The sequence below is a fragment of the Dendrobates tinctorius genome, unplaced genomic scaffold (assembly GCF_039654945.1).
Source record: "Dendrobates tinctorius isolate UK_male_01 unplaced genomic scaffold, ASM3965494v1 ptg000151l, whole genome shotgun sequence".
Taxonomy (NCBI): domain Eukaryota; kingdom Metazoa; phylum Chordata; class Amphibia; order Anura; family Dendrobatidae; genus Dendrobates; species Dendrobates tinctorius.
Window position 1 is genome coordinate 31,625,164 of NW_027361818.1, and position 13,772 is coordinate 31,638,935.

General features: G+C 55.2%; 1 protein-coding gene across 2 annotated transcripts in view; it reads left to right on the forward strand.

Annotated features, from left to right (window-relative positions):
* The first annotated feature begins 2,715 nt into the window (after positions 1-2,715).
* RNF167 (ring finger protein 167) overlaps positions 2,716-13,772 on the forward strand; it is a 38,970-nt gene continuing 27,913 nt past the window's right edge. Inside the window, exon 1 of one of the 2 annotated variants that reach the window (XM_073547177.1) lies at positions 2,716-2,767. The gene's annotated coding sequence lies outside the window, so the exon portion shown is untranslated. The remainder of the gene's footprint in view (positions 2,768-13,772) is intronic. The other variant, XM_073547175.1, reaches the window with a different exon arrangement.

The window sequence follows — 13,772 nt, forward strand, 5'->3', positions numbered from 1 at the left end:
CATATTCAGTCTGTGATCTATTAGTATACCCACGCGGCAGTTTAACAATTTTTTCAATGCCATAAACGCATAAAAAAGACATAGCTCTAGAATGACAGGATGTAAAATGTTTAGCCACTGATGAAACATTACGTATATTATTGGAATTGTCTTTAATATCACGCAAATGTTCAGGAAATCGTCGTTTTAATTTGCGTGTTGCGGAACCAATGTAAGAAATCCCACATCTGGTGCCATCAATCTTATACACATGATTAGAATCACCATTGATAAACCTGGTAATATGACATCGTAGTGTTTCATCATGATTATGAAATGACGCAACATTAATAGAATGTTTGCACGTTGTACAATTAACTCTATGACATTTATAAACCCCTTCATGCAAGCCACGTATCATCCCTGTATCTTGATGTCTATAGACTAGGTGAAACAATATCGCCTATAGGAGGCGCCCTTCTGGCCACAATATTGCAACCAAATTGTAAAATATTACTTAGGACTTGATCCTCAAAAAGAATAGGCAAAAATGTGTTAATCATCCTCCTAATCTCTTGAAACTGTGGATTGTATTGAAAACAGACAAAAGGTTTACGCCAAAACTGACAATCATTTTTATTCCTATGGACTAGAAGAGCAATCAGTTCACTGCGATTCTTATTAGAGACTATTTTATGAGCCCTCTTCAAAGTCCGTTCTGGATGTTTTCTACTTTTTAATTTTTGTGCTGAAAGAGCCAATTCTGACTCTAAATTGCAAACATCACTACAATTGCGCTTTGTCCTTATAAATTCACCTAACGGCACTGATCTAATGGTGTGTTTGGGATGACTGCTTTCTGCATGGAGTATAGTGTTACCAGCAAAAGGTTTTGAAAAAGTTTTGGTGGAAATAATTTCACCATTAATACCTTGTAAATTCAAATCAAGAAAAGAAATTGACATAGGATAAACAACATGTGTAAATCTCCAATTATACTCATTATTATTGAGATGTCGCACAAAGTCCACACACTCAGCTCTAGATTGTAAAGGATAAAAAAAGGATTCTTTACATTTAAAGTTGTGGACTGATTAATCAAATTAATTATCAGTATATTCTCTACTCTGTTTCCAGCCTCTACATGTCGCACATGGTCTGGTGTGGCAGATACATCGACGATGCACTCTTTATGTGGAGAAGTGTCTGCCATACCGGACTTTGTGCGGAGTGCAGAGGACATGACCTCCACTGGCCAGGAGGCTGAGAGGCCAAACAACCCCAATATGGAGGAACCGGAGTCTAATCAAAGTGAGCCAGAAATAAGACCCATAGAAGAGAGAAGAGAACCTGCTACCAGCATAATCTCCAGCACAGACCCGCATCAGCAGCAACATCCCCCACCAACAACATCACAAAGTCCTGACACCGTCCTCATAATGGACTCAAATGGGAATTACCTGAATACAAGGCGGCTATTCCCAGGAAAAAGAGTCAATAAAATCCGCTGTTCAACTATTGAGCAGGTGACAGCGGTCATCAATAATCCACGGTTTGCCAACCCAAACCATATCATTATACACACTGGTACAAACAATCTGCCAGACCAGCACCAGCAGATCTCAGGACAACTGGCCCAACTAGATGGCACAACTAAAATTCCCTGACAGCAAAATCATCCTGTCATCTCTGTTCCCAAGAAAGGACATATCCAACCACACCATCCAGAACATCAATATGGACCTAACAGCAAGAATGAAATCTGTGCCAGGAGTGATTCTGGCACAACACCCCTCCATAAATCACCATTAGTAAGCACCTGAACAAATCAGGGGTCAGCCTTCTGGCCAAAGAGCTGAAGAACATTGTACTAAACAGAGACCACCCTAGGCCTGGATTCAACACCAACCAGAATCCCATGAAAAGACCCCCGACAATAAGAAGGAAAGAAACAACAATTATATCAAAGGAAGCTGGAAACATACACCCTCACCCAAAATTGGACCATCAGAGGAGGAGACCACCATGGAGGAGTTCACCGACCTCACACAGAGACATGCGAAACAGAGGCATCCAGAGCAGAGACATCCAGAGCAGAGATATGGAGGAGATAAAGACTCTGCTCAACACAGTGTGCAGGAAACTAATGTGACTGGACGGAAACAACACCATTAATAAACCAGTCAGAGATCCGGTGTGTCCTACACAGCCATACTCATTACAAGGTATATACACCCAAGATATATAGAAAAATGACCTCACTTACAATCAGCAGCTGGAATATTCAAGGTCTCAACACCTCAGCCTTTGGATGTAAAACAAATGACCCTGACTTTATACAAAGACTGAAAAATATAGACATTCAGATCCTCCTGGAAACATGGACCAGAGCCGAAGATGAATCACTGGTGCCCATCGGATACAGGGAAATCTCTGTCCCTGCCCTGAAAAATAAAAACATCAAACAGGGCCGGAGCTCAGGAGGAATACTGATCTGGCATAAAGAGGAGCTCCACCAGTACATCAAACCGGTGAAGAGAGGATGCAGCCACATATGGATCAGGATCAGCAGCTCCATCCTCACCTCTCAGTCTGATGTCCACCCCTGCGCCACCTATATACCACCGCCAGAGTCACCCTACTTCAATCCAGACTGCTTCAAGATCTTACAAAGAGAAGCCGCCCACTATCAGGGCTTGGGCAAAGTTCTCATCTCTGGAATGAAGGAGGAAGAGAAAGCATATATCCTGCTGGGGGAAGAAGAGAGCGCAGTGGAGATAGCAGAGCGGTATGTGAGCGAATGCCATAGACTGCGAGAAAGAGAACTATGATATGCCATGGACTTCTATGGCCCCCACCCTGGATCTGCCCCATCCCCCATCCACCTAACCTACGCCATGGACTTCTATGGCACCCCACACTGGATCTGCTCCCATCCCTCCATCCACCTTCCCTATGCCATGGACTTCTATGGCCTCCACCCTGGATCTGCCCCCATCCCCCTTCCCTACGCCATGGACTTCTATGGCCCCCACCCTGGATCTGCCCCCATCCCCCCATCCACCTTCCCTATGCCATGGACTTCTATAGCCTCCACCCTGGATCTGCCCCCATCCCTCCATCCACCTTCCCTATGCCATAGACTTCTATGGCCCCCACCCTGGATCTGCCCCCATCCACCTTCCCTATGCCATGGACTTCTATAGCCCCATCCTGGATCTGCCCCCATCCCCCCCATCCACCTTCCCTATGCAATGGACTCCTATAGCCCCACCCTGGATCTGCCCCCATCCACCTTCCCTATGCCAAGGACTTCTATGGCTCCTACCCTGGATCTGCCCCCATCCACCTTCCCTATGCCATGGACGTCTATAGCCCCATCCTGGATCAGCCCCCATCCCCCTTCCCTATGCCATGAACTTCTATAGCCCCCACCCTGGATATGCCCCCATCCACGATCCCTATGCCATGGACTCCTATAGCCCCACCCTGGATCTGCCCCCATCCCCCCATCCAGCTTCCCTAAGCCATGGACTTCTATGGCCCCCACCCTGGATCTGCCCCCATCCACCTTCCCTATGCCATGGACTTCTATAGCCCCACCCTGGACCTGCCCCCATCCCCCCATCCACCTTCCCTATGCCATGGACTTCTATAACCCCCACCCTGGATCTGCCCCATCCCCCCATCCACCCTCCCTATGCCATGGACTCCTATAGCCCCACCCTGGATCTGCCCCCATCCCCCCATCCACTTTCCCTATGCCATGGACTTCTATAGCCCCCACCCTGGATCTGCCCCCATCCACCTTCCCTATTCCATGGACTTCTATGGCCTCCACCCTGGATCTGCCCCCATCCCTCCGCCATGGACTTCTATGGCCCCATTCGGGAATCCCCCCATCCACCTTCCCTATGCCATGGACTTCTATAGCCCCACCCTGGATCTGCCCCCATCCCCCATCCACCTTCCCTATGCCATGGACTTCTATGGCCCCCACCCTGGATCTGCCCCCATCCCTCCGCCATGGACTGCTTTGGCCCCCACCCTGGATCTGCCCCCATCCCACCCATCCACCTTCCCTATGCCATGGACATATATAGCCCCATCCTGGATCTGCCCCATCCACCTTCCCTATGCCATTGACTTCTATAGCCCCATCCTGGATCTGCCCCCATCCCCCTTCCCTATGCCATGGACTCCTATAGTCCCACCCTGGATCTGCCCCCATTCACCTTCCCTATGCCATGGACTTCTATGGCCCCCACCCTGGATCTGCCCCATCCCCCCATCCACCTTCCCTATGCCATGGACTTCTATAGCCCCCACTCTGGATCTGCCCCATCACCGCATCCACTTTCCCTATGCCATGGACTTCTATAGCCCCATCCTGGAATCCCCCCATCCACCTTCCCTATGCCATGGACTTCTATAGCCCCACCCTGGACCTACCCCCATCCACCTTCCCTATGCCATGGACTTCTATAGCCCCCACCCTGGATCTGCCCCCATCCCCCCATCCACCTTCCCTATGCCATGGACTTCTATAGCCCCACCCTGGATCTGCCCCCGTCCCCCTTCCCTATGCCATGGACTTCTATGGCCCCCACCCTGGATCTGCCCCCATCCCCCCATCCACCTTCCCTATGCCATGGCATTCTATAGCCCCCACCCTGGATCTGCCCCATCCCCCCATCCACCTTCCCTATGCCATGGACTTCTATAGCCCAACCCTGGATCTGCCCACATCCCCCCATCCACCTTCCCTATGCCATGGACTTCTATAGCCCCACCGTGGATCTGCCCCCATCCCCCCCATCCACATTCCCTATGCCATGGACTTCTATAGCCCCATCCTGGATCTGCCCCATCCCCCCATCCACCTTCTCTATGCCATGGACTTCTATAGCCCCACCCTGGATCTGCCCCATCCCCCCATCCACCTTCCCTATGCCATGGACTTCTACAGCTCCACCCTGGATCTGCCCCCATCCCCCTTCCCTATGCCATGGACTTCAATGGCCCCCACCCTCGATCTGCCCCCATTCCCCCATCCACCTTCCCTATGTCATGGACTTCTATAGCCCCATCCTGGAATCCCCCCTTCTACCTTCCCTAAGCCATGGACTTCTATAGCCCCATCCTGGATCTGCCCCCATCCCCCCCATCCACCTTCCCTATGCCATGGACTTCTATAGCCCCATCCTGGATCTGCCCCCATCCCCCCATCCACCTTCCCTATGCCATGGACTTCTATAGCCCCCACCCTGGATCTGCCCCATCCCCCATCCACTTTCCCTATGCCATGGACTTCTATAGCCCCACCCTGGATCTGCCCCAATCCCCCTTCCCTATGCCATGGACTTCTATGGCCCCCACCCTGGATCTGCCCCCATCCCCCCATCCACCTTCCCTATGCCATGGACTTCTATAGCCCCACCCTGGATCTGACCCCATCCACCTTCCCTATGCCACGGACATCTATAGCCCCATCCTAGATCTGCCCCATCACCCCCATCCACCTTCCCTATGCCATGGAATTCTATAGCCCCATCCTGGATCTGCCCCCATCCCCCCATCCACCTACCCTATGCCATGGACTTCTATATCCCCACCCTGGATCTGCCCCATCCCCCCATCCACCTTCCCTATGCCATGAACTTCTATAGCCCCACCCTGGATCTGCCCCCATCCCCCCCATCCACCTTCCCTATGCCATGGACTTCTATAGCCCCACCCTGGATCTGCCCCATCCCCCCATCCACCTTCCCTATGCCATGGACTTCTATAGCCCCACCCTGGATCTGCCCCCAGCCCCCATCCACTTTCCTTATGCCATGGACTTCTATAGCTCCACCCTGGATCTGCCCCATCCCCCTTCCCTATGCCATGGACTTCTATAGCCCCATCCTGGATCTGCCCCCATCCACCTTCCATATACCATGGACTTCTATAGCCCCACCCTGGATCTGCCCCATCCCCCCATCCACCTTCCCTATGCCATGGACTTCTATAGCCCCACCCTGGATCTGCCCCCATCCCCCCATCCACCTTCCCTATGCCATGGACTTCTATAGCCCCATCCTGGATCTGCCCCATCCCCCCATCCACCTTCCCTATGCCATGGACTTCTATAGCCCCACCCTGGATCTGCCCCCATCCCCCCATCCACCTTCCCTATGCCATGGACTTCTATAGCCCCATCCTGGATCTTCCCCCATCCCCCCATCCACCTTCCCTATGCCATGGACTTCTATAGCCCCACCCTGGATCTGCCCCCATCCCCCCATCCACCTTCCCTATGCCATGGCCTTCTATAGCCTCATCCTGGATCTGCCCCCATCCCCCCATCAACCTTCCCTATGCCATGGACTTCTATAGCCCCACCCTGGATCTGCCCCCATCCCCCCATCCACTTTCCCTATGCCATGGACTTCTATAGCCCCATCCTGGATCTGCCCCCATCCTGGATCTGCCCCCATCCCCCCATCCACCTTCTCTATGCCATGGACTTCTATAGCCCCACCCTGGATATGCCCCATCCCCCTTCCCTATGCCATGGACTTCTACAGCTCCACCCTGGATCTGCCCCCATCCCCCTTCCCTATGCCATGGACTTCAATGGCCCCCACCCTGGATCTGCCCCCATTCCCCCATCCACCTTCCCTATGTCATGGACTTCTATAGCCCCATCCTGGAATCCCCCCTTCTACCTTCCCTAAGCCATGGACTTCTATAGCCCCATCCTGGATCTGCCCCCATCCCCCCCATCCACCTTCCCTATGCCATGGACTTCTATAGCCCCATCCTGAATCTACCCCAATCCCCCCATCCACCTTCCCTATGCCATGGACTTCTATAGCCCCCACCCTGGATCTGCCCCCATCCCCCATCCACTTTCCCTATGCCATGGACTTCTATAGCCCCACCCTGGATCTGCCCCAATCCCCCTTCCCTATGCCATGGACTTCTATGGCCCCCACCCTGGATCTGCCCCCATCCCCCCATCCACCTTCCCTATGCCATGGACTTCTATAGCCCCACCCTGGATCTGCCCCCATCCACCTTCCCTATGCCATGGACATCTATAGCCCCATCCTGGATCTGCCCCATCACCCCCATCCACCTTCCCTATGCCATGGAATTCTATAGCCCCATCCTGGATCTGCCCCCATCCCCCCATCCACCTACCCTATGCCATGGACTTCTATAGCCCCACCCTGGATCTGCCCCACCCCCCCATCCATCTTCCCTATGCCATGAACTTCTATAGCCCCACCCTGGATCTGCCCCCATCCCCCCCATCCACCTTCCCTATGCCATGGACTTCTATAGCCCCACCCTGGATCTGCCCCATCCCCCCATCCACCTTCCCTATGCCATGGACTTCTATAGCCCCACCCTGGATCTGCCCCCATCCCCCATCCACTTTCCTTATGCCATGGACTTCTATGGCCCCACCCTGGATCTGCCCCCATCCCTCCATCCACCTTCCCTATGCCATGGACTTCTATAGCCCCACCCTGGATCTGCCCCAACCCCCCATCCACCTTCCCTATGCCATGGACTTCTATAGCCCCACCCTGGATCTGCCCCCATCCCCCCATCCACTTTCGTTATGCCATGGACTTCTATAGCTCCACCGTGGATCTGCCCCATCCCCCTTCCCTATGCCATGGACTTCTATAGCCCCATCCTGGATCTGCCCCCATCCACCTTCCATATACCATGGACTTCTATAGCCCCACCCTGGATCTGCCCCATCCCCCCCATCCACCTTCCCTATGCCATGGACTTCTATAGCCCCACCCTGGATCTGCCCCCATCCCCCCATCCACCTTCCCTATGCCATGGACTTCTATAGCCCCATCCTGGATCTGCCCCATCCCCCCATCCACCTTCCCTATGCCATGGACTTCTATAGCCCCACCCTGGATCTGCCCCCATCCCCCCATCCACCTTCCCTATGCCATGGACTTCTATAGCCCCATCCTGGATCTTCCCCCATCCACCTTCCCTATGCCATGGACTTCTATAGCCCCACCCTGGATCTGCCCCCATCCCCCCATCCACCTTCCCTATGCCATGGCCTTCTATAACCCCATCCTGGATCTGCCCCCATCCCCCCATCAACCTTCCCTATGCCATGGACTTCTATAGCCCCACCCTGGATCTGCCCCCATCCCCCCATCCACTTTCCATATGCCATGGACTTCTATAGCCCCACCCTGGATCTGCCCCATCCCCCTTCCCTATGCCATGGACTTCTATGGCCCCCACCCTGGATCTGCCCCCATCCCCCATCCACCTTCCCTATGCCATGGACTTCTATAGCCCCACCCTGGATCTGCCCCCAATCCCCCCATCCACCTTCCCTATGCCATGGAATTCTATAGCCCCACCCTGGATCTGCCCCATCCCCCCATCCACCTTCCCTATGCCATGGACTTCTATAGCTCCACCCTGGATCTGCCCCCATCCCCCCATCCACCTTCCTTATGCCATGGACTTCTATAGTCCCACCCTGGATCTGCCCCCATCCACCTTTCCTATGCCATGGACTTCTATGGCCCCCACCCTGGATCTGCCCCCATCCCCCCATCCACCTTCCCTATGCCATGGACTTCTATAGCTCCACCCTGTATCTGCCCCCATCCCCCTTCCCTATGCATGGACTTCTATGGCCCCCACCCTGGATTTGACCCCATCCCCCCATCCACCTTCCCTATGCCATGGACTTCTATAGCCCCATCCTGGAATCCCCCCATCCACCTTCCCTATGCCATGGACTTCTATAGCCCCATCCTGGAATCCCCCCATCCACCTTCCCTATGCCATGGACTTCTATAGCCCCATCCTGGATCTGCCCCCATCCCCCCCATCCACCTTCCTTATGCCATGGACTTCTATAGACCCACCCTGGATCTGCCCCATCCCCCCATCCACCTTCCCTATGCCATGGTCTTCTATAGCCCCACCCCGGATCTGCCCCCATCCGCCCATCCACCTTCCCTATGCCATGGACTTCTATAGCCCCACCCTGGATCTGCCCCCAATCCCCCCATCCACCTTCCCTATGCCATGGAATTCTATAGCCCCACCCTGGATCTGCCCCATCCCCCCATCCACCTTCCCTATGCCATGGACTTCTATAGCTCCACCCTGGATCTGCCCCCATCCCCCCATCCACCTTCCTTATGCCATGGATTCTATAGTCCCACCCTGGATCTGCCCCATCCCCCCATCCACCTTCCCTATGCCATGGACTTCTATAGCCCCACCCTGGATCTGCCCCCATTCCACCTTTCCTATGCCATGGACTTCTATGGCCCCCACCCTGGATCTGCCCCCATCCCCCCATACACCTTCCCTATGCCATGGACTTCTATAGCTCCACCCTGTATCTGCCCCCATCCCCCTTCCCTATGCATGGACTTCTATGGCCCCCACCCTGGATTTGACCCCATCCCCCCATCCACCTTCCCTATGCCATGGACTTCTATAGCCCCATCCTGGAATCCCCCCATCCACCTTCCCTATGCCATGGACTTCTATAGCCCCATCCTGGAATCCCCCCATCCACCTTCCCTATGCCATGGACTTCTATAGCCCCATCCTGGATCTGCCCCCATCCCCCCATCCACCTTCCTTATGCCATGGACTTCTATAGCCCCACCCTGGATCTGCCCCATCCCCCCATCCACCTTCCCTATGCCATGGACTTCTATAGCCCCACCCCGGATCTGCCCCCATCTGCCCATCCACCTTCCCTATGCCATGGACTTCTATAGCCCCACCCTGGATCTGCCCCATCCCCCCCATCCACCTTCCCTATGCCATGGAATTCTATAGCCCCATCCTGGAACTGCCCCCATCCCCCCATCCACCTTTCCTATGCCATGGACTTCTACAGCTCCACCCTGGATCTGCCCCCATCCCCCTTCCCTATGCCATGGACTTCTATGGCCCCCACCCTGGATCTGCCCCCATTCCCCCATCCACCTTCCCTATGTCATGGACTTCTATAGCCCCATCCTGGAATCCCCCCTTCTACCTTCCCTATGCCATGGACTTCTATAGCCCCATCCTGGATCTGCCCCCATCCCCCCCATCCACCTTCCCTATGCCATGGACTTCTATAGCCCCATCCTGGATCTGCCCCCATCCCCCCATCCACCTTCCCTATGCCATGGACTTCTATAGCCCCCACCCTGGATCTGCCCCCATCCCCCCATCCACTTTCCCTATGCCATGGACTTCTATAGCCCCACCCTGGATCTGCCCCCATCCCCCTTCCCTATGCCATCGACTTCTATGGCCCAAACCCTGGATCTGCCCCCATCCCCCCCATCCACCTTCCCTATGCCATGGACTTCTATAGCCCCACCCTGGATCTGCCCCCATCCACCTTCCCTATGCCATGGACTTCTATAGCCCCACCCTGGATCTGCCCCCATCCCCCCATCCACCTTCCCTATGCCATGGACATCTATAGCCCCATCCTGGATCTGCCCCATCCCCCCATCCACCTTCCCTATGCCATGGACTTCTATAGCCCCACCCTGGATCTGCCCCATCCCCCCATCCACCTTCTCTATGCCACGGACTTCTATAGCCCCACTCTGGATCTGCCCCCATCCCCCCCCATCCACCTTCCCTATGCCATGGAATTCTATAGCCCCATCCTGGATCTGCCCCCATCCCCCCATCCACCTTCTCTATGCCATGGACTTCTATAGCCCCACCCTGGATCTGCCCCATCCCCCCATTCACCTTCCCTATGCCATGGACTTCTGTAGCCCCACCCTGGATCTGCCCCCATCCCCCCATCCACCTTCCCTATGCCATGGACTTCTATAGCCCCACCCTGGATCTGCCCCATCCCCCCATCCACCTTCCCTATGCCATGGACTTCTATAGCCCCACCCTGGATCTGCCCCCATCCCCCCATCCACTTTCCTTATGCCATGGACTTCTATAGCTCCACCCTGGATCTGCCCTCATCCCCCTTCCCTATGCCATGGACTTCTATGGCCCCCACCCTGGATCTGCCCCCATCCCTCCATCCACCTTCCCTATGCCATGGACTTCTATAGCCCCACCCTGGATCTGCCCCATCCCCCCATCCACCTTCCCTATGCCATGGACTTCTATAGCCCCACCCTGGATCTGCCCCCATCCCCCCATCCACTTTCCTTATGCCATGGACTTCTATAGCTCCACCCTGGATCTGCCCTCATCCCCCTTCCCTATGCCATGGACTTCTATGGCCCCCACCCTGGATCTGCCCCATCCCCCGATCCACCTTCCCTATGCCATGGACTTCTATAACCCCACCCTGGATCTGCCCCCATCCCCCCATCCACTTTCCTTATGCGATGGACTTCTATAGCTCCACCCTGGATCTGCCCCATCCCCCTTCCCTATGCCATGGACTTCTATAGCCCCATCCTGGATCTGCCCCCATCCCCCCATCCACCTTCCCTATGCCATGGACTTCTATAGCCCCACCCTGGATCTGCCCCATCCCCCCATCCACCTTCCCTATGCCATGGACTTCTATAGCCCCACCCTGGATCTGCCCCCATCCACCTTCCCTATGCCATGGACTTCTATAGCTCCACCCTGGATCTGCCCCCATCCCCCCATCCACCTTCCTTATGCCATGGACTTCTATAGCCCCACCCTAGATCTGCCCCATCCCCCCATCCACCTTCCCTATGCCAGGGACTTCTATAGCCCCACCCTGGATCTGCCCCCATCCACCTTTCCTATGCCATGGACTTCTATGGCCCCCACCCTGGATCTGCCCCCATCCCCCCATCCACCTTCCCTATGCCATGGATTTCTATAGCCCCATCCTGGATCTGCCCCCATCCCCCCATCCACCTTCCCTATGCCATGGACTTCTATAGCCCCACCCTGGATCTGCCCCCATCCCCACATCCACCTTCCCTATGCCATGGACTTCTATAGCTCCACCCTGGATCTGCCCCCATCCCCCCATCCACCTTCCTTATGCCATGGACTTCTATAGCCCCACCCTGGATCTTCCCCATCCCCCCATCCACCTTCCCTATGCCATGGACTTCTATAGCCCCACCCTGGATCTGCCCCCATCCACCTTTCCTATGCCATGGACTTCTATGGCCCCCACCCTGGATCTGCCCCATCCCACCATCTACCTTCCCTATGCCATGGACTTCTATAGCTCCACCCTGGATCTGCCCCCATCCCCCTTCCCTATGCTATGGACTTCTATGGCCCCCACCCTGGATTTGCCCCCATCCCCCCATCCACCTTCCCTATGCCATGGACTTCTATAGCCCCATCCTGGAATCCCCCCATCCACCTTCCCTATGCCATGGACTTCTATAGCCCCACCCTGGATCTGCCCCATCCCCCCATCCACCTTCCCTATGCCATGGACTTCTATAGCCCCATCCTGGATCTGCCCCATCCCCCCATCCACCTTCCCTATGCCATGGACTTCTATAGCCCCACCCTGGATTTGCCCCCATCCCCCCCATCCACCTTCTCTATGCCATGGACTTCTATAGCCCCACCCTGGATCTGCCCCATCCCCCCATCCACCTTCCCTATGCCATGGACTTCTATAGCCCCACCCTGGATCTGCCCCCATCCACCTTTCCTATGCCATGGACTTCTATGGCCCCCACCCTGGATCTGCCCCATCCCGCCATCCACCTTCCCTATGCCATGGACTTCTATAGCTCCACCCTGGATCTGCCCCCATCCCCCATCCACCTTACCTATGCCATGGACTTCTATAGCCCCACCCTGGATCTGCCCCCTTCCCCCATCCACCTTCCCTATGCCATGGACTTCTCTGGCCCCACCCTGGATCTGCCCCCATCCACCTTCCCTATGCCATGGACTTCTATGGCCCCACCCTGGATCTGCCCCATCCCCCCATCCACCTTCCCTATGCCATGGACTTCTATAGCCCCACCCTGGATCTGCCCCCTTTCCCCATCCACCTTCCTTATGCCATGGACTTCTATAGCCCCACCCTGGATCTGCCCCATCCCCCCATCCACCTTCCCTATGCCATGGACCTCTATAGCCCCATCCTGGATCTGCCCCCATCCCCCCATCCACCTTCAATATGCCATGGACTTCTATAACCCCATCCTGGATCTGCCCCCATCCCCCCATCCACCTTCCCTATGCCATGGACTTCTATAGCCCCACCCTGGATCTGCCCCATCCCCCCATCCACCTTCCCTATGCCATGGACTTCTATAGCCCCATCCTGGATCTGCCCCATCCCCCCCATCCACCTTCCCTATGCCATGGACTTCTATAGCCACACCCTGGATCTGCCCCCATCCCCCATCCCTATGCCATAGACTTCTATAGCCCCACCCTGGATCTGCCCCATACCCCATCCACCTTCCCTATGCCATGGACTTCTATAGCCCCACCCTGGATCTGCTCCATCCCCCATCCACCTTCCCTATGCCATGGACTCCTATTGCCCCACCCTGGATCTGCTCCATCCCCCATCCACCTTCCCTATGCCATGGACTTCTATAGCCCCACCCTAGATCTGCCCCCATCCACCTTTCCTACAGTCCCTATCCCTATTCCCTTTTGTGCACTTGCTTTGGCAAAACTAATGTGTAGTCCTGCCAATAAAGCTTCTTTGAATTTGAATCTGTGTACAGGGGTATATACCGCGTGTACAGGGGTATATGCTGTGTGTACAGGGGTATATACCGTGTGTATAGGGGAATATACTGTGTGTACAGAGGGTGTATACTGTGTGT